The following is a 15892-nucleotide window of genomic DNA, read 5'->3' as shown; positions in this document are numbered from 1 at the left end:
GTATTCCAGCCTGTACAGCGTGTGTCTATGGAGGCTGCACAAGCTCACATCTAATCTCCCTGTGTTTGGTTACACAGCTCTGAGAAGGGAGGTCTAACCCCTTCACTACACTTTGATAGTAACATAGAAGTTATGATACTAAGGGGCATTTTTCAGTCTGTTTCTCTACAAACTAAGCATTAATAATAATAACTCTTTATTTATATAGCGCACACAGATTATGAAGCGCTACATAGAGTTTGTCACATCAGTCCCTGTCCCCAATGGGGTTCATTATCTAATCAACTTTCCTGTATGTTTTGGAGTGTGGGAGGAAACCCACGCAAACTCGGAGAGAACATACAAACTCTTTGCAGATGTGGAACTGGTTGGGACTTGAACCCAGGACCCCAGCGCTGCAATGCCGTAATGCTAACCACTGAGCCACCTAAGCATAATTTCTTAATGAAGTATATTGGCAAAGTGTTCACAACCCCCCCCCCCCCCTCGGCCCTCCCACCCCCCAAAGATGGTAGAAATGAAAAGGTCAGCTCGTCCCGCAAAAACGACACCTTACACAGGTCCATACATTAAAATATGATAAAGTTATTGGCATTAGAATAGGGTGAAACAAAGACAATTTTTTTCTTACTAAAGGTTTTAAAATTTATTTGATATCTCCATGATTGGAGTGACCCAAAGAATAAAGCAGAGGTACAGTGTACGGCAAAGAAAATAAAAAGAACAATTTGTTACACAGAAAAAAATAGATTTGTGAAGGTGAAAAGCGAAATACAGAAAAAGTCCAAGAGGTTTCCGCAAACTGATTCTCCCTATTATCCCCCATACCTCCATCTTCATTTATACTGTACCCACCAGTTGTGATGAGGGGGGGGGTCATGATTCCTGAAAAAAATAGACTTGGCATCGGTCGCTGTGTGTATGTCAGGCAGGCTGATAATTATGCACGCCTCCAGCGCGATAGTTACCTCTCTCTCCCTTCCAGAAGCTGCTGGTGGCGTCATGCTGGAGGCGTGCATAAGAAGCCAAGAGCCCCATGTCTGACACACACAGAGAACCTGAGGCCAATCAACATCTTTTTTTTTTTTTTTTTCCGGAATCCCGGTGTGTCAAACCTAAGACACCGATGAGTAAACGGGCTACAACGTGAGTGCTAGATCTTCTTTAATGTCACTGTTACTGCGCTAAACGATGGTCTGGGTGTTGGTGAGTGGATCCGACCAGCACTGTCCGTGGTAACGGAGGCAATTAAATAATTGTCCTTTTCCAGGCAGTGGGAGGTACGGTGTGTGTTCCCAGAAGGAAGAGACCAGAGTTAAGGCATTGGTCATTTACGATGCAAAGGGTTCCTGAAGTTCCATCGGATTGTCTTAAATAAGCTCCACCTCTTTTGTGCAAAACCCTCCAATAGCAAGAACGTCTCAGCCACGGGTCGTGGAGCAGTCATTACCTCTCCTAGCTGGTATTCTGTGGCCAACCCCCTGTCTCTGCCCCAGTTACAGACATAGTGCAGTTTGCACTAATTTTAGTAAATATGCCCCTAAGTGTGGCTTACCTGTGTATAGTGCAGGAGGCGCCAGATTCATGATGTCTTGCGCCTGTTTTTCATGAATCTGGCGCCCCCTGAACTGGTGCACCACTTTTTTTTCTGGTCTATCTATAACTTGGGACGTGTGACACAATTATTTAATTTTTTTAAAGATTTTATTTTTCAGTTTTCAAGAATACAACCGCGCACAAAGGCAAACACCCGCCTCCGGGAAGTACAAGGTACAATCACGGAAAATAGGTTATCGGCATGAAAATATCAACATAGGATCAAAGCATCAACCGGTGATGCAGCAACAGAAGAGATATTTGCCCCCACAGGAGGCACCCCCTCCCCAAGGCGGAGAACACACATTGGGGCTCAAATACTAAGGGTCCGAACGCCGCATTTTTTTCGTCGGGTTTCCTGACTATTTCTCTTTTGCCCTGAATTACCCGGAATTTTGGCGCACACGATCGGATTGTGGCGCATCAGAGGGCGTGGCCGTAGGACAACCCGATGGATTCGGAAAAAAAGGCAGAATTTGAAAAAGGTAATGTGTTGCAAGATCATGCACTCACATGCACCGGGAAGAAGAAGGTGAACTCCGGCGGACCTCGGTGCAGCAGCGACACCTGCAGGAACTCAGATGCACGACCTTAGTGAATCCCGCCAGACCCGAATCCTCGTTGGACAACGCACCGCGGGATTATGACTGGACCGGGTAAGTAAATGTGCCCCATTCACACCTCACACATACGGAACTACCCCTCCTCCCCTCCCGCAGCAGTCTGGGCTGTTACCCACACATTCCAGATTGAAGAAAACCTGGAGTACCTCTAGCCGTGTCAGTGAGTTTATACATCAGAAGTTCCATATTAATCAATGAGGAGATCCATTTGGCCAACATTGGGAGCGTAGGAGGCTTAACTTCTTAAATACCTGTGCAAGGAGTTTGCACCTAAAAGAACGTCTAAAGTCCAAACAGAAAACCTGTGCAAAGCCCTTAGTACATGTGCCCCATACAGTTCCCAGATGCCCAATAGCTTGTGGGGAGTTTGAAGATGTGGACACCGGACCATCTACCATGATGATGCTGAAACCAAAGGGCTGCAGTAAGGGATTGGCGGAAGAAAATGACGGGGTAATGGAGGGGTAATGACGATGTCCTAGACCCAACATGACTCAAAGGCAATGATAGTTCGGAGGAAGAGCTGGTGGTCACAAAGCCCAGGCAGCCACTAGTATCACAGGCAGGAATGGCTCTGGTGCATATACTTCCACCACCCAGGATTGCCCTTCCCAGCTTTGTTTTGAGTTCTCTCATAAAGTAATTTGCAAATTCAGGGAGATTCAAGTAAAATCACTGAGCATGGCATAGGGCAGTGATGGCGAACCTATGGCACGCGTGCCAGAGAGGGCACGCAGAGCCCTCTCTGCTGGCACGCGTACCTTCTCCCCAGCCTCATCAATGATACCTACCCCTGCCGGGTCCCAGCACTCTGTTGACCGCTCGACCCCGGCTACCGCTGCCTGCTCGTTCGCGCCTGGCCCACCCTGCTGCCTGCAGAGTCGCGGGGTCCCGATGCCTGCTTGTCCCCGCCCTGCTGCCTGCAGAGTCGCGGGGTCCTGATGCCTGCGGGGTCCCGGTGCCCGCTGCCTGCGGGGTCCCGGTGCCCGATGCCTGCGGGGTCCCGGTGCCCCATGCCTCCTGCCTGCTCCTGTGCTCCGACGTCACTGCTCCTGTGCTCCGAGTCGCGGGGTCCTGATGCCTGCGGGGACCCGGTGCCCGCTGCCTGCGGGGTCCCGGTGCCCGCTGCCTGCGGGGTCCCGGTGCCCGCTGCCTGCGCTAAACGATGGTCTGGGTGTTGGTGAGTGGATCCGACCAGCACTGTCCGGTGGTAACGGAGGCAATTAAATAATTATCCTTTTCCAGGCAGTGGGAGGTACGGTGTGTGTTCCCAGAAGGAAGAGACCAGAGTTAAGGCATTGGTCAATTACGATGCAAAGAGTTCCTGAAGTTCCATCGGATTGTCTTAAATAAGCTCCACCTCTTTTGTGCAAAACCCTCCCAATAGCAAGAACGTCTCAGCCACGGGTCGTGGAGCAGTCATTACCTCTCCTAGCTGGTATTCTGTGGCCAACCCCCGGTCTCTGCCCCAGTTACAGACATAGTGCAGTTTGCACTAATTTTAGTAAATATGCCCCTAAGTGTGGCTTACCTGTGTATAGTGCAGGAGGCGCCAGATTCATGATGTCTTGCGCCTGTTTTTCATGAATCTGGCGCCCCCTGAACTGGTGCACCACTTTTTTTTCTGGTCTATCTATAACTTGGGACGTGTGACACAATTATTTAATTTTTTTAAAGATTTTATTTTTCAGTTTTCAAGAATACAACCGCGCACAAAGGCAAACACCCGCCTCAGGGAAGTACAAGGTACAATCACGGAAAATAGGTTATCGGCATGAAAATATCAACATAGGATCAAAGCATCAGCCGGTGATGCAGCAACAGAAGAGATATTTGTCCCCACAGGAGGTACCCCCTCCCCAAGGCGGAGAACACACATTGGGGCTCAAATACTAAGGGTCCGAACGCCGCATTTTTTTCGTCAGGTTTCCTGACTATTTCTCTTTTGCACTGAATTGCCCTGGAATTTTGGCGCACACGATCAGATTGTGGCGCATCAGAGGGCGTGGCCGTAGGACAACCCGACGGATTCGGGAAAAAAAGGCAGAATTTGAAAAAGATAATTGTGTCGCAAGATCAGCACTCACATGCACCGGGAAGAAGAAGGTGAACTCCGGCGGACCTCGGTGCAGCAGCGACACATTCAGGAACTCAGATGCACGACCTTAGTGAATCCCGCCAGACCCGAATCCTCGTTGGACAACGCACCGCGGGATTATGACTGGACCAGGTAAGTAAATGTGCCCCATTCACACCTCACACATACGGAACGACCCCTCCTCCCCTCCCGCAGCAGTCTGGGCTGTTACCCACACATTCCAGATTGAAGAAAATCTGGAGAACCTCTAGCCGTGTCAGTGAGTTTATACATCAGAAGTTCCATATTAATCAATGAGGAGATCCATTTGGCCAACGTTGGGAGCTTAGGAGGCTTAACTTCTTAAATACCTGTGCAAGGAGTTTGCACCTAAAAGAACGTCTAAAGTCCAAACAGAAAACCTGTGCAAAGCCCTTAGTACATGTGCCCCATACAGTTCCCAGATGCCCAATAGCTTGTGGGGAGTTTAAAGATGTGGACACCGGACCATCTACCATGATGATGTTGAAACCAAAGGGCAGCAGTAAGGGATTGGTGGAAGAAAATGACGGGGTAATGGAGGGGTAATGACGGTGTCCTAGACCCAACATGACTCAAAGGCAATGATAGTTCTGAGGAAGAGCTGGTGGTCACAAAGCCCAGGCAGCCACTAGTATCACAGGCAGGAATGGCTCTGGTGCATATACTTCCACCACCCAGGATTGCCCTTCCCAGCTTTGTTTTGAGTTCTCTCATAAAGTAATTTATTTGCAAATTCAGGGAGATTCGAGTAAAATCACTGAGCATGGCATATGGTGTACATACGGGACTATACAATGAGTGACCTGACAGCAGCGAAACAGTTACATGAACTGTATAGTCTGTGTGAACACTAGGATTATCAGCTTTCCTGCTGTGTAGATATGGTCTGAAGAGCAAGGCTGGATGTAGGGGGCTGCAGAGGAGTGAAGAGTCTGTGACACAGCTTAACGTGCAGAGAGAGACAAAGTGCAGAATCACAGACATATGGAGGAACTGAGTGAAACATGGGAGTTCTATTATTTGCAGGAGACTTCTGTATCCACAGAGCTGCACAGCCACATAGCTCTCCTCCTAGCTACACACAGAGGGCATCACATGACTTCCCCCAGTGTTAGCAATGAGAAGCATCTTCCTCCTCCCTCCATACTGTGAAGGAGTAACAGCCCCTACCTACAGCTGTTAGAATCCATCCATGAGCTAACAAGCTGCGGTCTGACAGAGATAAGCAGAGCCAGGTAAGACACATACTTCAAGCTAAACTAAGGAGGATAGCAAAGGAACTGCTAAACATAGGTAATGAATGTAATAGGCAAATAGTTGTAACAAATGAATCTGAGTTGCACTTTAATACAAATCATAAATATAGTCAGCCAGATCCCTGAGGTACCTGAATGGCTGGCGGAGCGCGGCCTAGTGCTTGTCGCTAGTCGTGGTGCTGAGTACCAGGGGATAGAGGTGTCATCCACAGCCTGATAGGTCTCTGACAGGAGGAAGCACAAGGAAGGAAGGAGAAGCTGAAGGAATCGGATGTTTCTCCCTGGGGCAGCCACCATGTAGGTGTAGGGACCCCTGGTGTAGGGACCCCTTGGTGTTCTCAGCCATATACAGGGATCACTCAGAGACAAAGAAATTCAATAATTCCACTTATAGTTTATTTGGAACCCGGCAATGGCCAAAACAATTGGGAAGAGATGTCCCAGGTTACTTCTAATCTCCCTCCACCATGACCCCCAGGTTATTCCTCATCTCCCTCCACCATGACCCCCAGGTTATTCCTCATCTCCCTCCACCATGACCCCCAGGTTATTCCTCATCTCCCTCCACCATGACCCCCAGGTTATTCCTCATCTCCCTCCACCATGACCCCCAGGTTATTCCTCATCTCCCTCCACCATGACCCCCAGGTTACTTCTAATCTCCCTCCACCATGGCCCCCAGGTTATTCCTCATCCCCCTCCACCATGACCCCCAGGTTACTTCTAATCTCCCTCCACCATGACCCCCCTGGTTAGTCCTCATCTCCGTCCACCATGTCCTCAGGGGGCCCACGCTCTCTGTTTTTAGTTTCTTATAGTCTATATACTTGAAAAATAATTTGGGATTATTTTTACTTTCCTTGGAAATATTTCTCTCATCTCCCTCCACCATGACCCCCAGGTTATTCCTACTTTCCCTCCACCATGACCCCCAGGTTATTCCTACTTTCCCTCCACCATGATCACCAGGTTATTCTTACTTTCCCTCCACCATGACCCCCAGGTTATTCCTACTTTCCCTCCACCATGACCCCCAGGTTATTCCTACTTTCCCTCCACCATGACCCCCAGGTTATTCCTACTTTCCCTCCACCATGACCCCCAGGTTATTCCTACTTTCCCTCCACCATGATCACCAATGGCAGGGATCAATATCACAGGACCAATCCTTTTGATCCTGACACATCCCACTGCAAAGCGCATTCTACTCATCGCCAGGCGGAACATTGGGGTGTGAAACAATATGTCTGTGCTCCAAAAGACCATGATTTGGGGCTTTTTTTTTATCAGTCCCATTAAAAGTGCTATGCCCCAAAATTTCTCCATCTCTGTTGCAATGACAGTGGCTCACCTGTGGGGTTGTGTGTAAAAAGAATTGGGGTATTGGGCAATATGTTCCGCAGCATAGAGATTGGTCTAGGACACTATCAGACCAATTAGGTCATCACTAAAAAAAATCTTAAAATAGTCCACTGGTCTGAGCCCTGCCGTGTCTATGTGTATCCACGGACTGTCCGTAAACCTAAACCAGGGACCAGAAGCCCCGGACACTTCTTCAGCACTAGTAACCAAACACAATGTTCATTGATAAAACTAATCGGCGATAATTCATATTTCCTTATAAAAGAAAGTAAAAATCTAAAAAATGTGCAGTCTTGAGGTACATGAAAACATATATAATAAACATATAATCATATAGATGTATATACAAAGCTTCTCAAAGTAAACTAAAAACAACCTAATACCAGATAAAATAAGTGTCATCACGATTTCTTAGAAGCCTGAAAGATATAATATTCTTATATGTGGACTCACTCGGGCACATTTACTTACCCGGTCCTGTCGCTATCCCCGAGGTGCGTTGTCCGATGAGGATGATGTCCGGCGCGATTCACTAAGATCATGCGTCCGATATCCTGCATTTGTCGCTTCCCCACTCAGGTCCCCGGAGTTCACCTTCTTCTTCCTGGTGCATGTAAGTGCATTGTCCGTGTATAATGCGCTGTGCGGGGAGTCACTAAGATCCTGCACCCGATATCCTGCATGTGTCGCTTCCCCGCTCAGGTCCCCGGAGTTCACCTTCTTCTTCCTGGTGCATGTAAGTGCATTGTCCGTGTATAATGCGCTGTGCGGGGAGTCACTAAGATCGTACGCCCGATATCCTGCATGTGTCGCTTCCCCGCTCAGGCCCCCGGAGTTCACCTTCTTCTTCCTGGTGCATGTAAGTGCATTGTCCGTGTATAATGTGCTGTGCGGGGAGTCACTAAGATCCTGCGCCCGATATCCTGCATGTGTCGCTTCCCCGCTCAGGTCCCCGGAGTTCACCTTCTTCTTCCTGGTGCATGTAAGTGCATTGTCCGTGTATAATGCGCTGTGCGGGGAGTCACTAAGAGCCTGCGCCCAATATCCTGCATGTGTCGCTTCCCCGCTCAGGTCCCCGGAGTTCACCTTCTTCTTCCTGGTGCATGTAAGTGCATTGTCCGTGTATAATGCGCTGTGCGGGGAGTCACTAAGATCGTGCGCCCGATATCCTGCATGTGTCGCTTCCCCGCTCAGGTCCCCGGAGTTCACCTTCTTCTTCCTGGTGCATGTAAGTGCATTGTCCGTGTATAATGTGCTGTGCGGGGAGTCACTAAGATTGTGCGCCCGATATCCTGCATGTGTCACTTCCCCGCTCAGGTCCCTGGAGTTCACCTTCTTCTTCCTGGTGCATGTAAGTGCATTGTCCGTGTATAATGCGCTGTGCGGGGAGTCACTAAGATCCTGTGCCCGATATCCTGCATGTGTCGCTTCCCCGCTCAGGTCCCCGGAGTTCACCTTCTTCTTCCTGGTGCATGTAAGTGCATTGTCCGTGTATAATGCACTGTGCGGGGAGTCACTAAGATCGTGCGCCCGATATCCTGCATGTGTCGCTTTCCCCGCTCAGGTCCCCGGAGTTCACCTTCTTCTTCCCGGTGTATGTAAGTGCATTGTCCGTGTATAATGCGCTGTGCGGGGAGTCACTAAGATCCTGTACCCGATATCCTGCATGTGTCGCTTCCCCGCTCAGGTCCCCGGAGTTCACCTTCTTCTTCCTGGTGCATGTAAGTACATTGTCCGTGTATAATACGCTGTGCGGAGAGTCACTAAGATCCTGCGCCCGATATCCTGCATGTGTCGCTTCTCCGCTCAGGTCCCCGGAGTTCACCTTCTTCTTCCTGGTGCATGTAAGTGCATTGTCCGTGTATAATGCGCTGTGCGGGGAGTCACTAAGAGCCTGCGCCCAATATCCTGCATGTGTCGCTTCCCCGCTCAGGTCCCCGGAGTTCACCTTTTTCTTCCTGGTGCATGTAAGTGCATTGTCTGTGTATAATGCGCTGTGCGGGGAGTCACTAAGATCCTGTTCCCGATATCCTGCATGTGTCGCTTCCCCGCTCAGGTCCCCGAAGTTCACCTTCTTCTTCCTTGTGCATGTAAGTGCATTGTCCGTGTATAATGCACTGTGCGGGGAGTCACTAAGATCCTGCGCCCCATATCCTGCATGTGTCGCTTCCCCGCTCAGGTCCCCAGAGTTCACCTTCTTCTTCCCGGTGTATGTAAGTGCATTGTCCGTGTATAATGCGCTGTGCGGGGAGTCACTAAGATCCTGTACCCGATATCCTGCATGTGTCGCTTCCCCGCTCAGGTCCCCGGAGTTCACCTTCTTCTTCCTGGTGCATGTAAGTACATTGTCCGTGTATAATACGCTGTGCGGAGAGTCACTAAGATCCTGCGCCCGATATCCTGCATGTGTCGCTTCTCCGCTCAGGTCCCCGGAGTTCACCTTCTTCTTCCTGGTGCATGTAAGTGCATTGTCCGTGTATAATGCGCTGTGCGGGGAGTCACTAAGAGCCTGCGCCCAATATCCTGCATGTGTCGCTTCCCCGCTCAGGTCCCCGGAGTTCACCTTTTTCTTCCTGGTGCATGTAAGTGCATTGTCTGTGTATAATGCGCTGTGCGGGGAGTCACTAAGATCCTGTTCCCGATATCCTGCATGTGTCGCTTCCCCGCTCAGGTCCCCGAAGTTCACCTTCTTCTTCCTTGTGCATGTAAGTGCATTGTCCGTGTATAATGCACTGTGCGGGGAGTCACTAAGATCCTGCGCCCCATATCCTGCATGTGTCGCTTCCCCGCTCAGGTCCCCGGAGTTCACCTTCTTCTTCCCGGTGCATGTAAGTGCTTTGTCAGTGTATAATGCGCTGTGCGGGGAGTCACTAAGATCGTGCGCCCGATATCCTGCATGTGTGGCTTCCCCGCTCAGGTCCCCGGAGTTCACCTTCTTCTTCCTGGTGCATGTAAGTGCATTGTCCGTGTATAATGTGCTGTGCGGGGAGTCACTAAGATCGTGCGCCCGATATCCTGCATGTGTCGCTTTCCCCGCTCAGGTCCCCGGAGTTCACCTTCTTCTTCCCGGTGTATGTAAGTGCATTGTCCGTGTATAATGCGCTGTGCGGGGAGTCACTAAGATCCTGTACCCGATATCCTGCATGTGTCGCTTTCCCCCGCTCAGGTCCCCGGAGTTCACCTTCTTCTTCCTGGTGCATGTAAGTGCATTGTCCGTGTATAATGCGCTGTGCGGGGAGTCACTAAGAGCCTGCGCCCAATATCCTGCATGTGTCGCTTCCCCGCTCAGGTCCCCGGAGTTCACCTTCTTCTTCCTGGTGCATGTAAGTGCATTGTCTGTGTATAATGCGCTGTGCGGGGAGTCACTAAGATCCTGCCCCTGATATCCTGCATGTGTGGCTTCTCCGCTCAGGTCCCCGGAGTTCACCTTCTTCTTCCTGGTGCATGTAAGTGCATTGTCCGTGTATAATGCGCTGTGCGGGGAGTCACTAAGATTGTGCGCCCGATATCCTGCATGTGTCACTTCCCCGCTCAGGTCCCTGGAGTTCACCTTCTTCTTCCTGGTGCATGTAAGTGCATTGTCCGTGTATAATGCGCTGTGCGGGGAGTCACTAAGATCCTGTTCCCGATATCCTGCATGTGTCGCTTCCCCGCTCAGGTCCCCGAAGTTCACCTTCTTCTTCCTTGTGCATGTAAGTGCATTGTCCGTGTATAATGCACTGTGCGGGGAGTCACTAAGATCCTGCGCCCCATATCCTGCATGTGTCGCTTCCCCGCTCAGGTCCCCGGAGTTCACCTTCTTCTTCCTGGTGCATGTAAGTGCATTGTCCGTGTATAATGCGCTGTGCGGGGAGTCACTAAGATCGTGCGCCCGATATCCTGCATGTGTGGCTTCCCCGCTCAGGTCCCCGGAGTTCACCTTCTTCTTCCTGGTGCATGTAAGTGCATTGTCCGTGTATAATGTGCTGTGCGGGGAGTCACTAAGATCGTGCGCCCGATATCCTGCATGTGTCGCTTTCCCCGCTCAGGTCCCCGGAGTTCACCTTCTTCTTCCCGGTGTATGTAAGTGCATTGTCCATGTATAATGCGCTGTGCGGGGAGTCACTAAGATCCTGTACCCGATATCCTGCATGTGTCTCTTCCCCGCTCAGGTCCCCGGAGTTCACCTTCTTCTTCCTGGTGCATGTAAGTGCATTGTCCGTGTATAATGCGCTGTGCAGGGAGTCACTAAGATCGTGTGCCCGATATCCTGCATGTGTCGCTTCTCCGCTCAGGTCCCCGGAGTTCACCTTCTTCTTCCTGGTGCATGTAAGTGCATTGTCCGTGTATAATGCGCTGTGCGGGGAGTCACTAAGAGCCTGCGCCCAATATCCTGCATGTGTCGCTTCCCCGCTCAGGTCCCCGGAGTTCACCTTCTTCTTCCTGGTGCATGTAAGTGCATTGTCCGTGTATAATTCGCTGTGGGGGGAGTCACTAAGCTACTGTTCCCGATATCCTGCATGTGTCGCTTCCCCGCTCAGGTCCCCGGAGTTCACCTTCTTCTTCCCGGTGCATGTAAGTGCATTGTCCGTGTATAATGCACTGTGCGGGGAGTCACGAAGATCGTGCGCCCGATATCCTGCATGTGTCGCTTTCCCCGCTCAGGTCCCCGGAGTTCACCTTCTTCTTCCCGGTGTATGTAAGTGCATTGTCCGTGTATAATGCGCTGTGCGGGGAGTCACTAAGATCCTGTACCCGATATCCTGCATGTGTCGCTTCCCCGCTCAGGTCCCCGGAGTTCACCTTCTTCTTCCTGGTGCATGTAAGTGCATTGTCCGTGTATAATACGCTGTGCGGAGAGTCACTAAGATCCTGCGCCCGATATCCTGCATGTGTCACTTCCCCGCTCAGGTCCCCGGAGTTCACCTTCTTCCTCCTGGTGCATGTGAGTGCATTGTCTGTGTATAATGCGCTGTGCGGGGAGTCACTAAGATCCTGTTCCCGATATCCTGCATGTGTCGCTTCCCCGCTCAGGTCCCCGAAGTTCACCTTCTTCTTCCTTGTGCATGTAAGTGCATTGTCCGTGTATAATGCACTGTGCGGGGAGTCACTAAGATTGTGCGCCCGATATCCTGCATGTGTCACTTCCCCGCTCAGGTCCCCGGAGTTCACCTTCTTCTTCCTGGTGCATGTAAGTGCATTGTCTGTGTATAATTCGCTGTGGGGGGAGTCACTAAGATTGTGCGCCCGATATCCTGCATGTGTCGCTTCCCCGCTCAGGTCCCCGGAGTTCACCTTCTTCTTCCCGGTGCATGTAAGTGCTTTGTCAGTGTATAATGCGCTGTGCGGGGAGTCACTAAGATCCTGTTCCCGATATCCTGCATGTGTCGCTTCCCCGCTCAGGTCCCCGGAGTTCACCTTCTTCTTCCTGGTGCATGTAAGTGCATTGTCCGTGTATAATGCACTGTGCGGGGAGTCACTAAGATCGTGCGCCCGATATCCTGCATGTGTGGCTTCCCCGCTCAGGTCCCCGGAGTTCACCTTCTTCTTCCTGGTGCATGTAAGTGCATTGTCCGTGTATAATGTGCTGTGCGGGGAGTCACTAAGATCGTGCGCCCGATATCCTGCATGTGTCGCTTTCCCCGCTCAGGTCCCCGGAGTTCACCTTCTTCTTCCCGGTGTATGTAAGTGCATTGTCCGTGTATAATGCGCTGTGCGGGGAGTCACTAAGACCCTGTACCCGATATCCTGCATGTGTCTCTTCCCCGCTCAGGTCCCCGGAGTTCACCTTCTTCTTCCTGGTGCATGTAAGTGCATTGTCCGTGTATAATGCGCTGTGCGGGGAGTCACTAAGATCCTGCGCCCGATATCCTGCATGTGTCGCTTCCCCGCTCAGGTCCCCGGAGTTCACCTTCTTCTTCCTGGTGCATGTAAGTGCATTGTCCGTGTATAATGCGCTGTGCGGGGAGTCACTAAGATCCTGCGCCTGATATCCTGCATGTGTCGCTTCCCCGCTCAGGTCCCCGGAGTTCACCTTCTTCTTCCTTGTGCATGTAAGTGCATTGTCCGTGTATAATGCACTGTGCGGGGAGTCACTAAGATTGTGCGCCCGATATCCTGCATGTGTCGCTTCCCCGCTCAGGTCCCCGGAGTTCACCTTCTTCTTCCCGGTGCATGTAAGTGCTTTGTCAGTGTATAATGCGCTGTGCGGGGAGTCACTAAGATCCTGTTCCCGATATCCTGCATGTGTCGCTTCCCCGCTCAGGTCCCCGGAGTTCACCTTCTTCTTCCTGGTGCATGTAAGTGCATTGTCCGTGTATAATGCACTGTGCGGGTAGTCACTAAGATCGTGCGCCCGATATCCTGCATGTGTGGCTTCCCCGCTCAGGTCCCCGGAGTTCACCTTCTTCTTCCTGGTGCATGTAAGTGCATTGTCCGTGTATAATGTGCTGTGCGGGGAGTCACTAAGATCGTGCGCCCGATATCCTGCATGTGTCGCTTTCCCCGCTCAGGTCCCCGGAGTTCACCTTCTTCTTCCCGGTGTATGTAAGTGCATTGTCCGTGTATAATGCGCTGTGCGGGGAGTCACTAAGACCCTGTACCCGATATCCTGCATGTGTCTCTTCCCCGCTCAGGTCCCCGGAGTTCACCTTCTTCTTCCTGGTGCATGTAAGTGCATTGTCCGTGTATAATGCGCTGTGCGGGGAGTCACTAAGATCCTGCGCCCGATATCCTGCATGTGTCGCTTCCCCGCTCAGGTCCCCGGAGTTCACCTTCTTCTTCCTGGTGCATGTAAGTGCATTGTCCGTGTATAATGCGCTGTGCGGGGAGTCACTAAGATCCTGCGCCTGATATCCTGCATGTGTCGCTTCCCCGCTCAGGTCCCCGGAGTTCACCTTCTTCTTCCTTGTGCATGTAAGTGCATTGTCCGTGTATAATGCACTGTGCGGGGAGTCACTAAGATTGTGCGCCCGATATCCTGCATGTGTCACTTCCCCGCTCAGATCCCCGGAGTTCACCTTCTTCTTCCTGGTGCATGTAAGTGCATTGTCTGTGTATAATTCGCTGTGGGGGGAGTCACTAAGATTGTGCGCCCGATATCCTGCATGTGTCGCTTCCCCGCTCAGGTCCCCGGAGTTCACCTTCTTCCCGGTGCATGTAAGTGCTTTGTCAGTGTATAATGCGCTGTGCGGGGAGTCACTAAGATCCTGTTCCCGATATCCTGCATGTGTCGCTTCCCCGCTCAGGTCCCCGGAGTTCACCTTCTTCTTCCTGGTGCATGTAAGTGCATTGTCCGTGTATAATGTGCTGTGCGGGGAGTCACTAAGATCGTGCGCCCGATATCCTGCATGTGTCGCTTTCCCCCGCTCAGGTCCCCGGAGTTCACCTTCTTCTTCCTGGTGCATGTAAGTGCATTGTCCGTGTATAATGTGCTGTGCGGGGAGTCACTAAGATCGTGCGCCCGATATCCTGCATGTGTCGCTTTCCCCCGCTCAGGTCCCCGGAGTTCACCTTCTTCTTCCCGGTGTATGTAAGTGCATTGTCCGTGTATAATGCGCTGTGTGGGGAGTCACTAAGATCCTGTACCCGATATCCTGCATGTGTCTCTTCCCCGCTCAGGTCCCTGGAGTTCACCTTCTTCTTCCCGGTGCATGTAAGTGCATTGTCCGTGTATAATGCGCTGTGCGGGGAGTCACTAAGATCCTGTACCCGATATCCTGCATGTGTGGCTTCCCCGCTCAGGTCCCCGGAGTTCACCTTCTTCTTCCTGGTGCATGTAAGTGCATTGTCCGTGTATAATGCGCTGTGCGGGGAGTCACTAAGGTCCTGCGCCCGATATCCTGCATGTGTCGCTTCCCCGCTCAGGTCCCCGGAGTTCACCTTCTTCTTCCTGGTGCATGTAAGTGCATTGTCCGTGTATAATGCGCTGTGCGGGGAGTCACTAAGGTCCTGCGCCCGATATCCTGCATGTGTCGCTTCCCCGCTCAGGTCCCCAGAGTTCTCCTTCTTCCCAGTGCATGTAAGTGCATTGTCTTGCGACACAATTTGAAAGTTAAATCCCGCGCTCAGTCCGAATCCGTCGGATCATCCAATGGCCCGCCCCATAATTTCTGTCGCATGAAAGCAGCGCAGCCGCCCCACAATCCGATCACATGCGCCATAATACAGTTAAATCCTGTCACAGCCGTGTAAAACCTGAAAACGGCGGAAAGTCCAACGAAAGTGCGCCCACAGACCCTTAGTAAATAAGCCCCTGTGTTTTTAAACACCAAGTAGCACGGCTACATCAGTTTTACAATTTATTATAATAAAAGCGACGTTCTAACAATACTCAACCTGTGGGCGGTTTTCCCTGCCAATGGCAGTGTCGTGTAAGATTCAGTACAGTGTAGGACGTCTTCAAGGAGGTGTCTCTGTAAGCACAATCTTATGTAAGGAGAACTTACCCTTAGCCCAAAGCCTCTCACTCAGCCAAACCAGTTCCCTACACTGTACTGAAGAGATGCATCCACATGGAAACAGCACTGTCTATCATTGGGAATCTGTTCCTTCTGGAATAGGTAGACTGGTTTGGTTTTAACAACACATCGGGGGTCATTTACTAAGGGCCCGATTTGCGTTTTCCCAACGTGTTACCCGAATATTTCCGATTTCGGCCGATTGTACCTGAATTGCCCCGCGATTTTGGCGCACGCGATCGGATTGTGGCGCATCGGCGCCGGCATGCGCGCGGCGGAAATTGGGGGGCGTGGCCGAGCGAAAACCCAACGGATTCGGAAAAACCGCCGCATTTAAAAAAAAAATTGTGTCGCGAAAATTTCACTCACCTTCATCCAGGATAGGCCGGTGTATTTCGAGGCATTCCAGCGGACTGCAGCGCCACCTGGTGGACGGCGGAGGAACTACCATCATAAATCCCGGCCGGACCCAAATCCAGCGCAGAGAACGCGTCGCTG

General features: G+C 51.3%; 1 protein-coding gene across 4 annotated transcripts in view; it reads right to left on the bottom strand.

Moving 5' to 3' along the window:
* Window positions 1-15892, bottom strand: part of LOC140106026 (uncharacterized) — a 582332-nt gene that overhangs the window by 267482 nt on the left and 298958 nt on the right. The gene's annotated exons all lie outside the window — the stretch shown is intronic.

This window comes from Engystomops pustulosus, chromosome 11 (genome assembly GCF_040894005.1).
Source record: "Engystomops pustulosus chromosome 11, aEngPut4.maternal, whole genome shotgun sequence".
Lineage (NCBI taxonomy): Eukaryota > Metazoa > Chordata > Amphibia > Anura > Leptodactylidae > Engystomops > Engystomops pustulosus.
This window is presented reverse-complemented; position numbering and strand designations above follow the sequence as displayed.